We start from the raw sequence: 21986 nt of genomic DNA, 5'->3' as shown, positions 1-21986 counted from the left end.
CCAGGCATCTCCTGGGATGCTTGTGTATTTGGCAGCTCTGTTGAAAGCTCATGCATCCAGCACAACCCCTTGTATTGTTCAGCTTTCCGAACACCCAGTGGCAGCTGTGATGTCTGCTGAGCAGGTAGTTTCGTTGCCACTTCTCCCTTGTGACTCTTTTTCCTGAGAAGTCCTGCCAGGGAGGAGAGAATATTGTGAAAGTAGCAGAAACAATACAAAAATAAAAAATAAAAGACGGGGGAGAGAGACGAAAATGGGGAGACAGCGTTTGTCCCTGGAACAATCAAACCATTTCTCCAGGTGTCCCTCATGTGCTGTGGGTACTACTAACACCCCCTGCACTTGGAACTGCCAAGACCAACAGTGACCCCCTGCTCCAGTTCCCAACAGCAGCAGACCTCCCTGTGCTTGAAGAACCACAAACCACAGGTATCCACACATCCACCTGCCTTGAGCTATGATGTGTGTGAAATGTGTGGTTTTTTTTAATGTATACTGTTTTTATTAGGGCTGTCAATTAATGGGTGTTAACGCCTGTGATTAATGCAGGGAAGAATTAATGCATTAAAAAAATTAACCTGTGTTAATCGCAGTGGTCAGCAAACCAGCATGAGTTGCTCCAGAGCCCCGTCTCTGGTAAAGCGCAGTAATGCAAACCGCCACCAGAGGGCGGACAGAAAAAAGAAGCAGTGAGAAAGGGTTGGTTTGTTTTTTTTCCCCCTGGAGATGTCCCAACTCCAAGGGAGAAGTAAAGACCCTGACACCTGTCCCTCTCCCCTCCCAGGTGACCATATTTTTTTAAAATGTTCCTCTGCACTCCCCACCGCCACCCCCACCCCCACCCCCGGCAGGGCTCATCCAAGTCACCCTCTCTTTGCCTCCAGGGGCTGGGACTGACCCTCCCCCTACATCTGATTCTGGGGCTGAGTCCGTCCCCCCCTGAAATCTGTACTGCCCATGGAGGAGTCTCCCCCCCACCCCCGTCTCCCCCGTCCCCAGCCCATTGGCTCACCCCCTCCCCTGAGCTTGGGGCTGACCCCCACCCTTGAGCCCTGTGCCACCTGCAGATCGGGGCTGAGCCCCGCTGAATTCTGCACTGCCCATGGCAGAGTCTAACCCCCTCCGGCGCTGAGCTGCCTGCAGCTGGGGCTGAGCTAAAAAAGGACTCTTTGAATAGGACACAAATATATTTACTATCTAGAAGAATTTAAGTTTAGCTTTCATGATAGAATTTGCACTACAATACTTCAGTGAAGTGAACTGAAGGTTTTTTTACAGTGTAAATGTTTTGTAATAAATTGAAACCAATATATTAGAAGATGTAGAAGACATCAAAAATATTTAAATAGATAGTATTCTTATTATTCTTTTACAGTGCAATTAATCACGATTAATCGCTTGATAGCCCTAGTTTTTACTGAAAAAATTTACTAATTGTATACACTAATAAGAAATATTATATACTGAGATCTTGCATACAGTGAAATAAGGGAAGATATGTAAATGTTTTCCCAGTTCTTGCCTCCTTTTTTTGAAAAGATGTAAATTATGAAACAGACAGCCATGAAATGAATCTTTCTGTACCAACGTGTAACACTTGACTAAGTGAGGATGCCATTTTGCCTATGGCTGTAGTATAGGGGTGAGGAACCCTAGGTTCTGGTGTATGAGGGGAATGTGGGGAGTGTGTTTCTCCTTCTCAGTCGGGGGCCTTGTCAGTAAGGGTTTGAGTGGTTTTTTTTTCTCACTTATGTGTGGCCCTCGACTGATTTTTCTGTTGATCAGCAGCCCCTGACCCAAAAAAGGTTCCCCACCCCTGATGTAGTAGGTCATGTCCCTATGTAACTGTTCCCAGGCCTAGGTAGAAGAGTTAAGATCACCTGTGACAAACTCCTAGTATGAAATTTGCTCTGTGTTTAATGCGGGGAAAACTGGTCATTGGACTCTCATAGTGGCAAAAATGTACTACTTGGTCATATCTCAGAATAGCCATTACTGGTTTTGAAAGAAGTTTGAACTTGTCCGTAAGACTTTTGTTTTTGTTTTGTAATCCATGATTGAACAGATGTTAAGTAAGCAAGAGTTTTTTTGAAAAGTAGAGATGTCTGTGTGTAGTCGACTACACAATTAACTGATAAGCCTAAACTTAAAGGTTAATCCTCTCAACTACACGCACTCTCCCTCGCCTTGCTACTTCTGTATGAGAGGCTGCAAGCGGATGCGGGAAGCTGGCTTCCCGCGTGTATCGGCTCCCACAGAGCAGCCTACCCTCCTCTGTGCTCCTACCTGTTAGGGAGCAGCCTCTGTCCATGAGGAGCTTGGGATCCCTCAGGACGGGGGCTGCTGCCGCCCCGCCTGCCACCCCACGCTGCTGCCTCTTAATACAGAGGCATCAGTGGGGGTTGACGGGGGCTCCCTGAGAGTGGGGCTGCGAGCACACTGGCTGCTGGCCCTACCCCTAAGAACTATCAAATAGTCATGTAACCGCTAAGATTTGATGAGGTTACACAATTATTCAATTACCTAGTATCTAACATCCCTATTGAAAATGATACATTTTGTATCTCTGTGTAGTACTGGAGGTCTGTTTGTAACTCTGGAGTGATTCTGACTACTGAGAGGCATAATATAATTTGACTGAATTTATAGGTTTCTAGTATTGCTGTATCCTTTAGATATTGGGCCTTAGTGTTTTAAATTGCATGTATACATTTGGTAGTTTGTATCATAATTTAGATTGATGAACAAACAAAACATGGTGGGGAAAGTTCAGTAGTGTCTAAATAATTTAGGATCCTAAGTCCTATTTTCAACAATCAGTAAAGAACTTTTGGACAATTTTTTTGAAGAAATGTATGTATTTAAACATAACTGTTGAGTGGGATTTTCAGAAGTACCCAAGGTGGTCAATTATCTAACTCTCAGATCAATGGGAGCTAGGTAGATGATTATCTAAGTACCATTTGCATTTTAGGTGCCAAAATCCCTTTGAAAATCTGCCCCCTTGGAGCCTAAGGGTGCATGTACACAGCACCCTAAATTCAAAATATTATGTGCAATTTGTGCTACGCAAATTATGTATCCTATTTCTATTCTATTTCCTAATAGCTTATTTTGAAATTTGGCACATCTACACAATGTCAAATTTCAAAATAATGCACTATTTTGAGACATTCCTTATCCCTTGTGGAATGAGGGTTACAGGGATGCTGAAATAACATGCCCGTTATTTCAAAAAATATTTTAAAATAACAGGCAGCTTGTTAAGATGCTGTGTAGACATAGCCTAAGAGTGGTTGAAAACCAGTGTTACTTAGGTTCCTAAGTTATATGGGTTTTGGACATTTTATCTGACATTTTATTTCAAATGTCATTTTTGTTAAATCCTGAAGTCGTTCTTGTTTATCTTTAATTTTAATTTTTGTAACCCTTCCCCTCTAATTCAATTTCACAGTATGAAATTTCAGTTATTTTAAGTATCTTATTCCCCGTACTTAAACCAGCATGATCTCAGAATTTAAATATTTCTTCCTGCACAGTCCATGTTTGAATTACATATAGATATGTATGAGGTGATGTTGGACATTGTATTAAAAACAACAACAACAAAACCACATTTCCTTTTATCATATTTGCATTGGTAACAGACTTGCTTTTTGTTATGGTTGATCATTTTTGAATGAAGAGGGAACTTGAATGTGTGTTTTTTTTTTTTTTTTTTTTTTTTTTATGGGGTGTAGAATAGTTAGGTAAGTGGCTATTTTTCAGATTTATTCTACAAAAATGCAAAGATGGTATTGAGGAAGTGTTTGAGTGGGGAGAAGTTCTCTTCTAATCTAGATTCTAAAGATCACATCTCTTTGCATTTATACCCTTCAGTTGCCTCCAATATTTTTTTACTTTTTCAAGCATAGGTCCTTATACTATAACCTTTACCCACCTGAACACTTCCATTTGATCACTCAGAAATACTGAAGTAAGTGAAGTTTAGATGTGAGGATATGTGAGCAAAGAGTATAGAATTGGGTCCCTAACACATCATTGGGACAAAACTCATCATTCAGTTATGCAAAACCCCAATTATATTAATGTTACCTTTTTTTGTTTCACCATATAAGTCAATTCTGCGTTCCCAAGATGTTTACCTAGGTTGGTAGAAAGCTTGTTAGATAGCTTAAGTTTAATTTATTCTAGGCTTTATGGCTTGTTTTATGGCTTTGGAGAGCTTTGAGCAGTCAGTGTGATTAACGTTAGCACATATTTTTATTACTAAATACCAGAGTCCAAGTACAGTATCCATTCTCAATGTGTTTAATATCTGGGTTAATGTGGGGAGAGAAGGAGGTGAGTCTAAACTACAGTGTATTTCTATCATTAATATTCATAAGCACTAATCTGCATATTTGACATCTATCCAAGACTCATGGGTAGTAGTGCCCTTCATTCTAATTAATGGAGGCCATTATAGAAACATACTCAGAGTCTTCACAACACCCTTAATTCACTTTGTTCCCACTAGCTAAAGGAGAGGCTATTAGCTGTTTCTTCATCCCAGTACAAGGGAATGTATCTGGCCTCATCCTAAATAAGTAGCATTTTCTAAGTAGGAATGCTGAACTAATAATAATTAACAACGGAGATTCTATTTCTCTTTTGTTAAAAGTTTGTTTTCAGTAATACAAACCTAATAAATAAATAGGAGTTAAAAATTCTCTAAATCCCATGAGATTCTGTTTTTTCATTATGATTTTTTTCACAAGGATTTTGCATTTCACCCTTCATTTTTCAGAGATCGCGGACTCCTGGTAGTTAGTATTCAAGAGAATACCTGCCTCGGGAACAATCAGGCAGCTTTCATGCATGTTCCCAAAAGAAATTTCAGAAAAATTATTTGTTATCCCAAAACTAGATGCTGACAAAGCTGATGCTTCTAAAACCTTTCTCCTGGGGAACAGCATTTAAGTATAGTCTTAATAATGAAGAAGCAAGTCAGTTTTATTTGCATTTAGAAAAGATCACTCTCTCCACCTGCTCCATGAACTGAACACCTAGTTATTGTCGAATTGGTTGTTATATCACCACTGCATAAGTTATGTGATGTGCCTGACAATGCAGAAGCTTTTCGGAAGCAGTTTAAAAATTAGGGAACCCATATGCACACACATGCCTGTGATTCCTCCATTCCAACTGTGGTTAACAAAGACCCCATAACCACTCTTTACACCTCTTTCTGTCACATCTCCTGGGAAACATTTCCCTTGCCTCATGTATGCTTCTGATTTACATTGCTATTATAGTTTTAGCTAGCTTTAATTGGTTAGGTTTGACTAACACTTATGCTGATCCGAAAGAGATTCTCACATATAAAGTGCTTAAAACCTTAATGGAGCATTTTGTGTTTGTGTCTTTTTAAGATAGAGTAAAACAAACATGCTTGTAATGCCTCAAGGTCATACTGTTGAAGGAGAATATGTTCATTTGGCCTGCTGTGTCTAAGAGACCAGTGTAATCAGATCTGATGCCCTCAGTCACTCTTTGTAAAAGAAGAAATGAGCCCTTCGTATCTCTAGCAACTTCTTCTGTTTAAACTAGAGGTCTCAAATGCCATTCCTGGCCAGACTAGTTGCGCAATTCGGGAATCCTGGGATGCGTGTGTCTGTTCCCATTCCCACAAGTCCTGCCTCTTCCCACAGCCCTGCTCACCCCCTCGCCGTGACCCCCAAGGATGTGGCTTTGGGGAATAATGTTGCAGCAGCAACTGCTGGGCCCCTGTGCACTCCCCGTGGCAGCAGGAGCTGCAGAGAAGCGTAGTGAGTGCGTCTGCCAAGTGCACTTCATTTCCTTGTGGCTCCTGGCCGTCCGTGAATCCCCAAAGTGCCCCCCACTCAGACTCATACACACAGACTCCTGGCTGGATTGTGCAATTGCTCCAGCTGGGAATGGCTCACAGGCCAGGAGTCTGAGACCTCTGGTTTAAACAAAATAGTAATAATAAAAAACCCAAAGCAACACTCAAAGGCAAGTTGTTAATGAGTGTGCTTGTTTTGCAGCATCCCCTTTTTCTTTTTCTGATCTTTGTGTTTCTGCAGCCCCCAGCCTCCCTTTACCTAGAAGCACCCCAATAAGTCAACTCAGGCCTGTGTTGCATACTAACCCGCTTTACTGGGGACTAGTTTATTAACCTACTGCTTGCTCAAACTCAGTCTTTTTTGTGCCAGTCTTCCACTGCGCAGGAACCCTCCTTTCCTGAAGGTCTATATGTTTTGTAACTTTTAATAAAGTCTCTTTTTTGCGTATTTCACTGAGGCTTCTCTTTTCTGAGGAGTAGCCTGGGTGATTATGAGGAAAGGAAGACAGAAAGCTATGATTCAAAACCTGATAACAGCATTGTGGGGGGAGAGGAGAAAAGAGTTGGAAGGAGTGCTGCTCACAAGACAAGTAAAAGTGGGGAGAAACTGAAAGCAGCAAGAGCAGAGAAGCTAAGCATAACTTCCCCACTATGTTCCTCTGGGGAAGATTCTTTGTACAGAATGCAGGAGAAAATGAAATTGTCTAAGAGACTGCAGCTGTTGAGTTGGCTTCACCAGGAAGATCCAAATCTCTGAGTACCTGGAGATGGTCCAGGGTAGAAGATGAAGAGGTCACAGATGGCTGTGATGTTTTTAGAGACGGGGCAAGCATTCTATAGGAAGCAGGACAAGAAGAGGTGAGCTGTGATGAGGGATGATTTTCAGAGGGAGGAACCAGAGTGGCATAGGGGAATGAGTAGATGGGGCAAATGTCACTGGATGTGTTTGAGGAGTGTACTGGATTTATGTGGTTGGTAGGAGGAGGAGGGGGATAGGGATGGGGAGAAAACAAGAGTATACAGAGGTAGTGGAACTCTAGATGGTAAGAGTAGTGGGAAAGGAGAAGCAGAGCAGGTGGTAAGTTTCAGGAACTATCTCAGTGACTGCCGAACAGCTAATTGATTTCTTAACAAAACTCAAGTGGCTTGCACATCTGCCTTGTCTGAAATCACTTGTCAAGATAGTGATACGACTGCAGGAGCATCAAGATTCTTTTAGCAGGAAACCGTTGTAAGGACCACAGAGACTATCATTACTGTCAGTAACCTAACTATATTAATCATATCAAATGGACCCGTGCCAGATTTCTGGGTCATTAATTGTTATTTGCTAACAGGGTTTCCAAAACAAACAAAACTAAACCTCAGTCGGTCAGAAACCAGCTAATTTATATGTCTAGTATAATGCTAAGCATTTTTCTTATAGACAGATAGGCATTATTTGCAGCTCAGAATGAGTGTGTTTTCAAACCAGTCAGTATGCACTTGATCAACAGTAACACAGTGAGAAACTGTTACTCTTAGCGCACCAATATCCGTCAGTACAAAAAACTGATGTAGTGTAATCACTGTGTCTAATAGGATATTGTCACAGAATCAATGTCTTCTGTTTTGAAAATTAAACCCCTCAGTTTTGCCTTTGCACTGATGTGTCAGCAGGAAATCATATAATTCAATTCAGTTGACACAGTTTCTTAAATAGAGCCCTGAATGATCTATCAGTGGCAATATGTTTAGAAAAACAGAATATTCTTGATCATTCTCACATGCTGAATTATACAATAGGTATTCTAGTAGGTGGAGACGGGAATACATCTGCTGTGAGGCACAACCCGTATATGATATGAATGATCATTAAGTATTAGACTATACAGATTTCTTTATTTTTTTGGAACTGGTAATCAGTCATTGTGCTCTCACACACTTCTTTAGTGGTGCTTAGTCACACACAGAGGCATTTCCCAAGTCCTCTGTAAGCTGCAAGGCCACCTTTTTAGCATCTCACAGGTATTCAAGAAACCTGCATAGGGGCCTACCACAGCCAGAAGAAGGAACACCCTACCAACTGATCCCAACCTAGCCTGGCCTCTAATCTGCTGTGGCTGGGGGGAGGGATGGCCTGAAGGCCGTGTCAGCTCGAACCTGCTGTGGCTAGCGTGTCTCTCCTTCAGCTCACACCCAGCTGGAGATGGGGCAGTGTGGTCCCAGTTCAGACCTGCTGGGGCAGGAGAGCAGCTCCTATCCCACTTCCCTCAACCCCAGAGCTGCAGAACAGAGAGAGGTGTCTTTTCCCCTGAAGTGCTGCTGCAAGGAGAGAGAGCTCGGGGAGTCCTCTCTCTCCTTGAAGTAGCCCCAGAACACCCTCTTTATTCCTAAATCCATCAACCCAGCCTCACCCTATCGCTTGGACTTCCCATACCAAGAATGTGAATGATTAACCCGGTGATGCTCACTGGTTGCAGTTAACCAGCAGGGGCTAGAGCAACCCCCTGCCTGCTGTGAGCGGAGGGCTGCTCCAGTCCAGCAGAATCCACCACGGGCCGGGGGAAGGCGGAGTACTCCAAGCTGGTCAGAGCAGCCTCTGCCTGCAGCACCCCCATTTAATCAGTTAACCAGTTTATATATAATGTCAAAACTGTTAATTGATTAAACAGGATTTTAAATCCCTTTCCCATATCCCTATACCCCCAGGCCTGAGCCCTCACCCCCGCCCCACATACATTTTATGTGCGTCAATATGAGGGTGATGTATCGCACATCACCTCCATACTGGTGCACATACCAAAATTAATTCCGCTCAAGGATGGGAAAAATGAGAGGAAACACTATTTGTGAATGTTAGTCCTCTTTGAGTCCAAACAGAAGCTCTCTGTAGAATGCATTTTGTTTCCATTTCCTGTTCAGAAGAACTCACCCGCAGGTTTTGGGTTTTTTAGTTGTTGTTGTTTGTTTTTCAGTGGCAGTTGACACACTGCTTTCCCAAATAAGTTATTTTGGGCTCTCTGCTTGGTTTTCTTGAATGATTTCATGGGCCAGCCCTATGATCATCTGCTCTGTGTTCTTGTTCATTTCTTTTCTCTGAAGACTGTGTTCTGGGGAGCTGTTCACTGATGATAAGGGAATTGTGGGCACTCTGCTTATTTAAACCTTTGTTAATTTTTCATTTAGACCCTGATAAAGCAAAGCAGTTGAGCATGTGCATAACTTTTAATACTTAAATGGTACTATTTGTGTGCTTCAAGTTATGCACACGCTGAAGTGTTGAGTTCTGTTGGGCCCTAAACAATGTATGGCTTGGGGATGACCCTAATTTTCTCCTTTTCTGAGTCTCCACATTCTGGCTGTGTCTAGACTACATGCCTCTGTCGTCAGAGGCATGTAGATTAGACACATAGGCAAAGGTAAATGAAGCTGCGATTTAAATGATCGCGGCTTCATTTACATGGCTGCCGCACTGAGCCGACAAACAGCTGATCAGCTGTTTGTCCGCTCAGCGCGCTAGTCTGGACGCTCCCCTGCCGACATCAAAGCCCTTTGTCAGCAGCCCTGTTATTCCTCGTGGGACGAGGTTTACCGGGGCTGCCGACAAAGGGCTTTGATGTCGGCAGGGGAGCGTCCATACTAGCGCACTGAGCGGACAAACAGCTGATCAGCTGTTTGTCGGCTCAGCGCGGCAGCCATGTAAATGTAAATGAAGCCGCGATCATTTAAATCGCGGCTTCATTTACCTTTGCCAAAACAACAAATCTACATGGCTCCGTCGACGGAGCCATGTAGTTTAGACGTACCCTCTATGTCCACATCCCAAGATGTGAGTGTCTCCCTGCTCTGTACTCTGGTCCTTATTCAGGAGAGCACCTAAATGCATGTTAAAATTGGTGTCTTTGTGTCTAGACCCCAAAGCCTTATTAAATTTAAGTAGGTGAATTCTAAAGGAGCTTTATTATGCCCAAAGGGGCATTCTTCTAATGGTTTAATGATGGAATTTCAGAAGCTTACTTGGCCAAGGGAAGAGCACTGCTTTTCTGAAACCCATCCCTTGAGGCAGCGAAAGCAGATCTCTGCTACAGGTTTTATACCAAACAACGAGTTAGCATTTCAGGGTACATTCAGCCTCATATATGGGATTTGGAAAGTAGATTTCGCAGGATACCTTCGTAAGATAATCCTTCCCCCTTTTTCTCCCCCCCTCCCCAGCCCACCGTCCCCCCCCTCCCCCCGGGTCTCTCTCTCTCTCTCTCTCTCTCTCTGTATATAAAACTACTGCATTGGCACAGGATTATGGCCAAGGAGAATTTCTTATTTTTTTTTAAATTTCTTTGTGGACTCCCAATTATTTCTTTATGGACAACCTAATTATTTCAGGATGTTAAAGTTGACTCTTTTTTTTAAAAGTTTCCTTTACTTAGGAAGTTTATGTAATGGTTATAGTTACTGCTAGACAATTCACTTAGACTTTGGGACAGTGTTCCCTGTAAGCTGTGTGCTTGGGTGGTGTCACAGGAGAAATTTAAATCCTACCCAGATGATTAGCAAAGTGTCCACAGCTAGGTTTCTGCTGGTGATGCACATAACAAATTCTGCACATGAATGAAAAAAAATCTGCACATGGGTGGAAAAGATTAGAAGGAATGTTGCCTTAGGGTTGGGGGTTCATTAATAAAGACCCTTGACTTTTAGGCCCTCTGCTAAAATGTCTTTTCTTGGTTCCATCAGAGATGTGTAAGAGTGTATTCTCATGGGGTTTTCTTTGGGGGGAAGCAGTAGAATAGTCAGAAAACGCCCACCAAGGTGTTTTCCACTAAACTCTAAATTTACTGGCATGTGTCAATCTTCATGGAGCTGCCAAAAATTATCCTTTAAAGGTTTAACTGATCCTTTAGAAAAGATTGTATTAAAAGTCATGTCCTTGTTAAAAGCCATGTGATTGCCATTCTTACTGCATGAGTCTGAAAGGGAATTTACTTTTATGTCTTGCTAAACAATTCAAGTTGGTTTGTTTGTTTGGTTTTTTAAATCATGGTATAGTGTTGTTTTAGAATAGGCAAATGACAATTGCCAAATTAGGGAAATTAGGAGAGTAAACCCATTTATCAGTCAGGTCTGAACAATTGATATGGTTTATTGTCTGTCATAGAATAACAAGAATGTAAATTCTATAAAGCCCTAGTTTAAATATAACATGTAATATTTGAAGTTTAAATATTTCTGTTGTGAACTCTATGTACGTATATATTTGCAAAAGCCACGGTCAGCAAGAAGTACACTTTAAAAATACTGAAAATAGCGTTGTTTAACCTTCCAGCTATGCTGGCTAACAATTCCATAGAAATATATGCAAGAGCTGTTGCTTGACTGTTTAATGTTCCAGTGAAATATTCCATAGTAAGTTGGTTGCACATAAAACAGATCCCTTCATAACTTATAATGGTAGCTCGGTAGTCTTGGGGACTATGCTGACTTCACATAGAACAGTATCCTGTTAAGTCATAACTCAGATAAACTATTTTAAATAAGTACCTAAATATAAAGTACATAAAACTGTATTTTAGTGCTGTAGTCTACAGATATTAAAGACCGTGCAAACAAATCCTGTATTTGTATGAAGTAGTTAATAGACACATTTTGTCATTAAATTACTTGCATTTGAAATATACCAATTTATATTGAACTAGAAGGAATTCTTAATAAAAAGGCTCTACTAAAGTATTTCATTTGCATATATTTAAGATGTTACTTAACTATAACCCCCCCCAAACAAAACACACACACAAAATGTTTATCCCGTTGCCAAAAGAATTTCATAAATTTAAAGAGTCATAAAAATGTCAGGGTTAATGAACTTCACAGTTACGCCTAGATGCTGGAAAATCGATCTAATAAATCATCTTTTAAACAAATGTGGGTTGGTATAGAAGATCAGCATTAACTGTGACTTAGACATTTTTAAATAATGATTTTCTACATTAAAGATGTCTCAAGAATTGTTTCCAGAAACGAATATTCTCCTTGATTTAAAATAAGTGACAGTCACTGAAGCTATACAATGGAGAAAAATTAATTCCTTTTTTCACTATATAATTTGTGTTATCTGTGGTAGCCAGTATTTTACTTCTCTAACAAACTATGGAGCTGCTAGACTTGCTTGACTCATAATTTCTGAATATATTGTAACATGTCTCTTTATCATAATATGTAAGGAGCCACTCTACTGTATCACATAGCACATGAATTTGGGGAAAATATTCATGGTCCAATAGTTAAATACTGCTTCACTCGAGACAAAAACAAGAAATACCGTATTTTCCGGCGTATAAGACGACCCCCTAATTTTCCAGTTAAAACATAGGTTTTGGCCTATACTCACCGTATAAGACTCTCCCCCCCCCCCCTTCTGAGGCAACACCATTTAGTAACATCAGATTTGATTTAAATAATTTTAATTAAAATGGTTTTGACTTGCAGGTACTTAAAATCCTTCAAAATCCTCATCATGTTCATCCTCTGACATCATAAGTTCATCAATGACATCTTGTGGTATATTTGTAAGACAGTCATCATATGGATCTTCATCTTGCCACAAGAAGTCGTCCTCCATACCATCCAAAGAATTAGATATGCCACACTTCTTGAAAGACTTGATTACTGTTTCTGCACCAATATCATTCCAGGCTTTTATAACAAAGTTACACAAAACATCCAATTGTGGCGCACGCATGGTTCCTCCTTTTGTGAATGACTTTTCGCCGCCAACCATCCACTCATTCCACTGTTCTCGAATGCGATCTTTAAATGACTTGTTTAGGCACACATCCAGTGGCTGTACCAATGATGTCAATCCTGCAGGAATAACTGCCGCATCTGTGTTTATTCTTGCCAGCCTTTTCTTTGTGCTGGTAGTTAAATGAGCCCTGAACATATCCCACACCAGTAGGCTACGTTCTTGACGAAGTCCACCTGGTCGCCTACTCCATACATTATCAAGCCATAGCTTTACCCCTTCTTCATCCATCCAGCCTTTTTCATTCACATGTACAAAAACTCCAACAGGGAACTTGATTTTCGGTATTGTTTTTCTTTTAAAAATAATCATTGGTCTTAGTTTGGCGCCATCAGCTGTACATGCTAGTACCACTGTAAAACTGGACTTCTCATGTCCTGTTGTTTTAATTAACACTGTTTTTGCACCTTTTGGATTAACAGTTTTATTTCCAACCATATCAAAATTCATGCTAGTTTCATCCATATTTCCAATCTGACTTAACGCATAGCCATCGAGATCTGCAGGTAATTTTTGTGCAATTTTGGTCTTTTGCCTCAGTACCAGATTATGCCTTTCCATGAACCTAGTACACCAGGATACAGTGGCCTTAAATCCTTTGCTGTGATCTGGGTTAGATTTGCCCCACTGAAGTACAAACATACGTATTTTGTTTCGTGTCACTACATAACTATTTTGACGATGCTCATGCACCATGTCTGCTACGTGCTTTTCAAGTTCTGACCAATGTGGGGTGCCTCTTCTTAATGCACACTTACTACTTGGCATACTCTTTAATGCATCTTCATTTGCTTTCCAGTCTCGGACCATCTTTTCTGTTACTCCATATTGACTTGCAGCAGCACAGTTATTATGTTCCTTGGCAAACTTTACAACTTTCAGCTTGAAACTGGCTTCAAATTTCCTCCTTCTTGTTGGAGCCATGATGGGGTCTTTTCTACCACCCACTTACAGAACGTGGCTGTCCCCCTGCCGGGTGCCAGGGGGCGTGGCTGTTCACCCGCCAGGCGCCAGGGGGCGGGGACACTTGCACGCCCGGGGGCGGCCCCCCCCATAGCCACGCGCCTAGGGCCGGCGCTCCCCCCACCAAGTGCCGCGCACCCGGGGCCGGCGCTCCCCCCGCCAAGTGCCGTGCGCCCGGGGCCGGTGCTCCCCCCGCCAAGAGCCGCGCGCTCGGGGACGGCACTCCCCTCTCCCTCCCCCCCTCCCGCCGGCGCTCACCAGGCGCCATGTGCCCGGGGCCAGCCCCAAGCACCGTGTCGGGGACCAGGTACATTCTATGCCCGGCGTATAACACGACCCCCGATTTTTGGGGGATGTTTTTTAGTGTAAAAAGTCGCGTTATATGCCGGAAAATACGGTAGACCTTATCTATTCCTTACATTATAACAGAACTATGGTAGGTGTTGCTTGGGGCTTAATGCCCAGATTTGAAGCTTGTGAGTATCTGGCTATCATTTGAGCTCGGTTTTCTTTTAGGGTTGTAATTTTCTTTCTTTAGGAAATTCCAAACTGGTTGTGTCACACTGTGTGCTCTGTACACTCAAATTGGCATGGAAAGATGGAGACTGCTGCTATAAATTAGATCAGTAAAGCTGAAGTGTACAATGCAAATATTTACTGATTGAGCAAAGGAAAAAAGTCAGACCAGGGAAAAAGAAAATTATTTCCCTATTTGAAAATAGAATTGTATTATAGTGATTTCAAAGGAAGAGACCAAAACATTAGAGATAAAAGATGAAGATGTGAAAAGCAGCTTGTGTTCTGGACTGCTGGGAGGAATACAACCAAAACATATGGGACACAATTAAGAATTACCATATATAATCAAACATAAGCCCGTTCATTCATAAGCTGATCCCCCAAACATACAGGAAAAAAAAGTTGAGAAGTCAATGACCCATTTGTAAGCCGACTATATTGGCAGTGTACAAACTTCCAGGCTCACCTTGTCAGCATCAGTGTGGACTGAGGAATGTTCTGACTGCAGGCATGAAGCTCCCCCATTGGCTTATGTTTGCTATTTCAGCGAATGGGAGCTGAGAGGCTCTGTGCCTGTAGTCAGAATGTCCCTCAGCCTGCGCTGCTTCCCGCAGCTCCCATTGGCTGCTGTTCTTAGCCAGTGGGAGCTGCAGGAAGTAGCGTGGGCTGAGGCAAAATACAGGTCTATGTAGCACTTTAAAGACTAACAAGATGGTTTATTAGATGATGAGCTTCCTCAGATCAAATAGTGGAAGAAAATAGTCACAACCATATATACCATATATACCAAAGGACACAATTAAAAAAAAAATGAACACATATGAAAAGGACAAATCACATTTCAGAACAGAAGGGGGATGCGGGGGGGGGGGAGGAAGATGAATGCCTGTGAGTTAATGATATTAGAGGTGGGGAAGGGTGGGCTGAGGAACGTGCTAGCTGTAGGCATGGAGCCATTCACTGCTGTTCACTGTTGCCAGCCAACGAGAACTGAGGAAGCAGCGCAGGCCAAAGGACGTGCTGGCAGCTACTTCCCACTGCTCCCATTGACCCATAATAGCAAATAGCAGCTGCTGGGAGCTGACAGGCTCCATGCCTGAAGATGCTTCAGATACATAAAAGGTCTTGGTGCACCAGCGGTTTGCCTTGCTTGCCTGGGAATTGAAGTTTGCCGACCCCTCTCCTCAGTGGAAAAAACATGAAGCACGATACCCCAATCATAAGCCAATACCTCCCTTTCACGGTGTGATTTTTTTTTTTTTACCAAAAAAATTCGGCTTCTGATCAATTATATACGGTTGGTAGAGTTACAGGGAAATTTGTTTTCATATCTGACATCTTGACTTTTGAAAGCAAAAAAATATTTTTAAAGAATATTTTAGCAGTTAACAGAGATAAATAAATTCAGAAATAACGGTACTTTTTAAGTTCGAACAGTGTGAGCATTACCAGTTTTTTTTTGCCAAGACTTTAAAAATGTTTTCCTTTAAACTCAGAAGGTTAGAGTAACTCCCTAAAAACCAGAAGAATCCTAACAGGGACAGTTTATACTATGTCAGATGGTAGGAAAAAGTCTCTTAAGTAAAAATGTGGAAGAACAAACAGGACTTTTGAGGGTAGTAAGTCAATAATACAGTCAAAGAAGAGGCAACATTTAAGACTTTTAAGAAAATGGAAAAATGCCAATTATAATTTAAACTGATCTGATAAATACATCCACAATAAAATTTTCTCCTTGACTGAGGACAGCACTTTACCATAAGAAACTATATATTTCAGACATAATCTTGCAGGTAAGCTTAAATATAGAGGATATAAATATAGAGGATATAAGCATTTTGTAAAGCTTTTTTTGTGTGTGTGTTGTGGTTTTAGATTTTGAGCAAGGGCACTTTTTTAATAGCAGTAAAATTCAGTGTTATAGCAAAGAATGTATGTATTCTTGTGTTCTGGAGTTCTGTCATTTGCCCATGAAAGTTATCTCTGAAGTTGGAACTTAACACTGAAACTAAAAATCCAAAATACTTTTAGTTTGGAGTTTACTAAGAATGTGGGGACCACATCAGCCACAATCTCTCCCTGAACTACACCAAGCCTGAATCTATTTATTTAAAGGTGAAACATCACTACTCCCAGCAATGATACTTCTAATTTTTTTCATCCAAACGTGGATTTTGTTATCCATATGCAGAATACATTTTATATTCACTGAGACATTGGCAACTTTGCACCATCAGTACAAACAAACAAAAAACTATAGCTGTGGACACGCTGCTAATTGCCTGAGCAGCATTTGAATGTCTGCTGAGTGGCTGCACAAGCACATAGCGTACAGGAAACACTGTTCCCAAGGCTCCTCTACCTTCCTTGATGATGCCTTACCAGTCTCTGTATTGATGCCCAGGGCCCTTAACAGCCAAGTTGTACTGCTTTCCTGATATGTAGTTACCAGTGTCTAGCAGATGTGGTTCTAGAACTTATGGATCCTTAAAATTAATCTGAAAAATACTGTGAAGAATAATCTTTGAAGAAATGGTATATTTCTGGAGAAATCCCTCTACCATTGTGTTACATAAATCATGGAGGGGGGTAGAAATAAAACATTCCAAAAGGTTGTATGAGTAAGCAGCTTCATTTCTCAGTGCTTATCTAGCTAAACAATTTAATGTCGTTGGAACAATTTAGGAAAGGTAGTGATGGATTCTCCATCACTGACAATTTTTAAATCAAGATTTATTTAAAAAAGGTGCTGTATTTTAAAAATAAATTATGTAGAAATTATTTTGCTTTTGTAATAACAGGAGGTACAAATGGATGATCCCAGGGGTCTATTGTGGCTTTGGAATTTATGAATAAACCAAATCTATGAACCTTGTGAGATTAATTAAGTTAGTTGGTTTTATTTTAAAGAGCATAGCCGTGAAAATTGTAAGAATCTAAAACAAAAATTGTGATTCCATTTTTGTATGTGTGTGTGCTTAAAAACAAAATCAAAGTTATTTTCCAGGGTTTCTTGTAAAATTGGTAGAAAAAATCTGACTTGTGAGAGCCTTTGTTGGAGGGATTTAATATATTTGGGGGATATTCATGTTGGGGTCTTGGTACCATTATATGTGGATAAATGCAGTCTGTTGATGTATATTTTTCAAAGGCACCCAGAGTATTGTGTAGGCCCTTGTGTGGTACAGTCTATACCTACCAGTATGAAATGTAGTTTGAACCTTTCTAATCTGGTACTTTAATTAGTCAGATGTCCACTTATCATAGCCTAGTTTCCCACGTTCTCATTAAGTTTGTTTACAACCACTAGTCCTGACTCTCAGTGTTCTGTGCTGTTATTTAGCTCTAATTTACCCGTAAATGTCTTCTACGAGCCCAGTAAGCAATGGAACTGTTTGTCTTGCAGGGTTACCATCTTGACCTCCAGAGGTTCAGCAATTTCTGTGATTCGGCACGGATCAGGTCCCGAGGGTGCTGGATTAGAGTGGTTCAACCTGTAATGCCTTTGCTGCATTTTGAGAAATACTTTGTATTTCAGGATCCAGGGCTCTGCTATTGTCCCACCTACTTGGCAGTTGTTAGAACCCTGCATAAAGTTGGTGATATTTCATTCATTGTGTTAAGTGCCCCTCATTTATTCTATCCAGGATATAAATTGAGTGTGTGTGATCCTTTTGGAAAAGGGAACAGGAGATCCTGGAGGGAAATTCAGGGCTGGTGGTTTCTCTTCGGGATGGGACGAGGAACCTCAATCCATTCATCTTTGGCTTAGAAAAATACTACTTTTTGGAATAGATAATATTTTTCATATATTACTAAATTTCATAGCAATCATAGATAGCTCTGTTCTTGTAAGTCTCATTTTTAATAGTGGCCTATGCATTGATTTAATATGATCTAGGATTCTACTTTTATCACATTTGAAAATGGGATTTTTAGGTTTTATTGAAAAAATTGCAATGGTTTCCAAATATCTAGAGCCTTGCAAATCTGTGGATATCTGCTTTGTATCCACGTGTATCGGCATCTGTGGATGTGGATGCGGATATCCACAGCTCAATTTTGCAGATATGGATTAGGGGTGTTAAATATCGGTTAGTTGAATAGCCAATTAACCTTACGAATTCTTATCTCTTGACTATTCTGAAGTCCTCAAGGGTGAGGCCAGCAGCCAGTGCACTCTGGTCCCACTCCCGAGCAGTCCCCTGCCACTCTGTTCTGCTGCATTTGTATCCAAGGCAGCTGCGTGGGGTGTCAAGCAGGAGCTGGTCTGCGAGGGGAACCAGTTTAAAAACCAGCTCCCCTAACAGACTGGCTGCTTGCTGTCCTGCGCTGCTGCCTCTGATACAGAGGCAGCAGTGTGAGGTGGCAGCCTGAGCTCCCGGACCTGGCGCAAGTTGGAACTGAGCCAAGCTGCCTGCCTGCCTGGCTCCTAATATATTTTAATGCAGAGCCGCAGTAGAGGTAGGTCCTGGACCCAGTGCAAGCCAGGACTGAGCCTGGCTGTTGGCCAGCACGCTAAAAATATTACTGGCTGGGGGACTGGAGGAATGCATATAGGTGATAGCATTAACCTATACGTTCTTGCTTATTGTATCCTATTAAATCCCTAATATGGAAGTTAATACCAATTTTGTATCAGCATAGAACTCTATAAAGATCATAGAAAAATTGTGGATTTGAGGAAAATTTTCTGTGTTTTGATTAATGTTGTCAGAGCTAGACTGTTATTACATTTTTAGAATGTCAAGAGGCCTCTCTGCTGTCGGGTCAATATGTATCTGCCAACATTTGAAAAAATATTTTCAATGGACAGTTTTCAAATTAAGCTGAGGGTTTATAGACTGATAAGGCCTTCATCTGCCACAGGATTTTGTGTGAATGAATGAATAAATAATGAGTTTTTTCCATCTCTTCCCAGTTATTTAATTGAATCCAGAGTAAAGAGCAATATTAATATAATTTCAAGTGCTGAAAAGTACTAGACATCTCATTTCTTTAGAATATACAAAGGAAATAAGGGAGTGTTAATAAATTAAATTAACTGGTTTATGGACAGTAACTTTTATGGGTTTTTTTCTGTTCTTTACTCTTTTTAATTCTCATTCTGTCTCCTTTTCTCTTGCTGTATACTGTCTTTGTGAATGCTGTGCTCCCTCTCCCCAAAATAAAACACCACCATTTTGTGCCTTGTTCTAATTCTGGGAAGAACAAATTCAATCAATTTGTGGTTAGCTAATTTAATGTTTTTTATTCCTAATATTATTATTTTTCCTTGGCCGAAAACTGGTATAGCTCTGTATGTTCCAGGAGAAAGTGATGGAATGTCTGTGCTGAGTTGAGCACTTATGATTTATTAATATTGTGGGCTGCTTTGGATTCAGTTGTTAACTGACAAGATTTCAACCCCTGCTATGCCTCAAGGCTGATAGAACCTGTGTGTGGTTGTACCAGCTCCCCAGGCCATTCCAATGCATGCACACTGCTGGAGTTCAAGAATTGCTGGGCCCCTGAGCAAGGTGGGGGAGGGAGCTGGCTCTGTGAAAGAGCGGGGCCTAGGGAAGAATGGGTGGGGTTGGGGACTTGCCTCCCCCTGTCAGCCATTAGTGCTGCTCAGGATTCGGTAATGATTTAAGGGCCCTCAGATTCCATCCTCTGACGTAGAATCAGCAGCCAAGAGCCCTGGACCTTTTGTAAATCACTGGGCCCCAGTGCAATTGTCCCTTTTGTCTGCTTCCCCCTCCCCTCAGTGGGCCTGCTTCTGCCATGCCACCTCCATGTCAGGGAGCTTGAAAAAGGGCCAATGTAGAGCAAGATGTGTTGGCCCTCCTCCTGGAGATTCCTGTGTGCTGAGGCTTTCTGCTAATACTCCAGTGAGAATTGTCCACAGCTGGAACCAGAATCCATCCTTTATGGTCTCATGGAACTTTCATGAAGTAGAAGTTTGTCAAAAGGACAGGTTTTTAGTGGCTTTTTGATTACCTTCTGTTCTGACTTGCACGTTTTCACCTGCATTGAATTTCACTTTTAATTCTGTCAGAAGTTTGTGCCAAACTTCCTCTTTTCCCTTTGCTGTATAGCAGAATCTGGGGTGATTCTTTACCTGGCTATGATTCTCTATTCTCTACCTAGATAGAAGTCAGAGTAATTCAGTAGTGAAATGGTTTGTGCTGTACAAGTTGGGATCCCTTGGGATGAAAGGTGACGTACATTGGTTGGGGTTAGCAGCAATTTTAAACAAGGACTGTAGAAAATCGCTAAAACCCAGACTCTGAAAGAATGTGAAAATGTATGCAGTCTTTTCCCTCTAATAACTCTCTAATCTTTTAATGTCGTCATTGGCCAGATTGGATGCTTATTTAACATGTTTCCTTATTTTTCAAGCAGTGTTCGGTATTTCAAAAGTTTGTGTTACACTCTACCACCTTTTGGCAATGAGATCTAAAACCTGTTTTCATGTGGGACAAATGCCAGTTATTTCTTCTTACTTCACTGAACATCTTGCAGGAGTACACTTTGAACCAGCTTTGCAGAATGTTACTAGCTTACTTGCCTAAGGTGAATAACACTTTTGACAGATGAATAAAATATTAGTTTTTCCTATGTTCAATTATCAGGGTAAAGAACAGGTGGCTGGTATGTTTGTATCACAGTTTTGCAGCGCTGCTTTGAATAGCTAGGCTACTCGGTAGTACTAATGCTATTTATTTGCTAAATATTAAATATTTGTATTCACATCTGATTTCTCCATATTGATTATCTGTTATTTTTTTTATGAGGCAATTGAAATCTGAAAAATGCATAATAGTAGTAGGAGTACCAAGTGAGTGGTGGTGGTATGAATTTCTGCAGGGTGTGTGCCAATATAAGGAGGCTTCCACATTGGCACCTAAAACTCAACTGTTTTTTTTTTTTATAGAGGGGTATTGTTTCTTCTCTGTGCAACTCCTCTTTTTTTAGATAGTGCTTTCATGTAATAATATACTGTAATGTACAATGTTTGACAACGGAACAGTCTTGTCTAAATAGGTCTAGTATTTGATGATGTTTTTTATACTAGGCGGAGTTGCTGATACATACAACATATTTGAAAAGGACATATTCTCTACATTTTGCAACATGAGCCTTAAAATTATATTTAAACTAATTTTAAAATTCCAAATGATTATGGAAATTATAGAATTTGCACATTCGTTCTAGTATTTTGCAAAAGCAAAATGTCTAAGTATGCAGCAGGACAGCTCTTCAGAAATGTATCAACTCCAGAAGTGATTAACTATATTACTTTTAGTCTGTGGGTTTATCAAGAAAAACTGCCCACTTTTTTCTTTTTGTTATCAGCATGTTTGTGACTTAAAAATAAGTTACTATCCTAAGCATGTCATGTATTATTTCTAAGAAAAGTGTTATCAACATACTTTTAAAATCTGGACCTTGGGACCTTTTAACTAGCAGTTGTAAGCATTGTTATGCCTTCAGAGGAAAAAGATAAGATTCAGGTAGCATAGAAATTGCAATTTGACCTCTTTCTCACTTTAACAAAAAAGAAAATTTTAGAAGACTATAAAGGCTTTTAAATTACAGCTGTCTAGTGACCCTGATCTTACACATTTCTTATGTTTTGTTCTTGTTTTCTGTTGACTTATTTTTTTATCACTAATGCTGCCTTTTAGTTCTCCCTCCTTGACCCTTAGCATCAAATGACCATACAGTCATCATGCAAGTTACAGCAGGAGCTAAATGAGGAAGCCAACAGATTTTATTCCTGTTTTGTGTAGTGGTATTCATTATGGACAATCCAAGAAGGCCTATTCTCTACTCTTCCCTTTTATGTTTGTGGCACCAGGATAATAAGAAAAAGATGAGCTCTTGTTG

The 21986-nt window shown here is 40.8% G+C and overlaps 1 protein-coding gene across 10 annotated transcripts in view; it reads left to right on the top strand.

The window, feature by feature from the left end:
• The window catches only part of TBL1XR1 (TBL1X/Y related 1), a 221366-nt gene that overhangs the window by 162868 nt on the left and 36512 nt on the right, over positions 1-21986 (top strand). For 3 of the 10 annotated variants that reach the window (XM_075938006.1, XM_075938005.1, XM_075938007.1), the window contains one exon: positions 17518-20669. The exons of the other annotated variants lie outside the window; for them this stretch is intronic. The gene's annotated coding sequence lies outside the window, so the exon portion shown is untranslated. The remainder of the gene's footprint in view (positions 1-17517; positions 20670-21986) is intronic. 10 annotated transcript variants of the gene reach the window in all.

This window comes from Pelodiscus sinensis, chromosome 10, assembly GCF_049634645.1.
Source record: "Pelodiscus sinensis isolate JC-2024 chromosome 10, ASM4963464v1, whole genome shotgun sequence".
NCBI lineage: Eukaryota > Metazoa > Chordata > Testudines > Trionychidae > Pelodiscus > Pelodiscus sinensis.
Note: the sequence above shows the minus strand (reverse complement) of the source record. Positions and strands in the feature narration are given on the sequence as shown.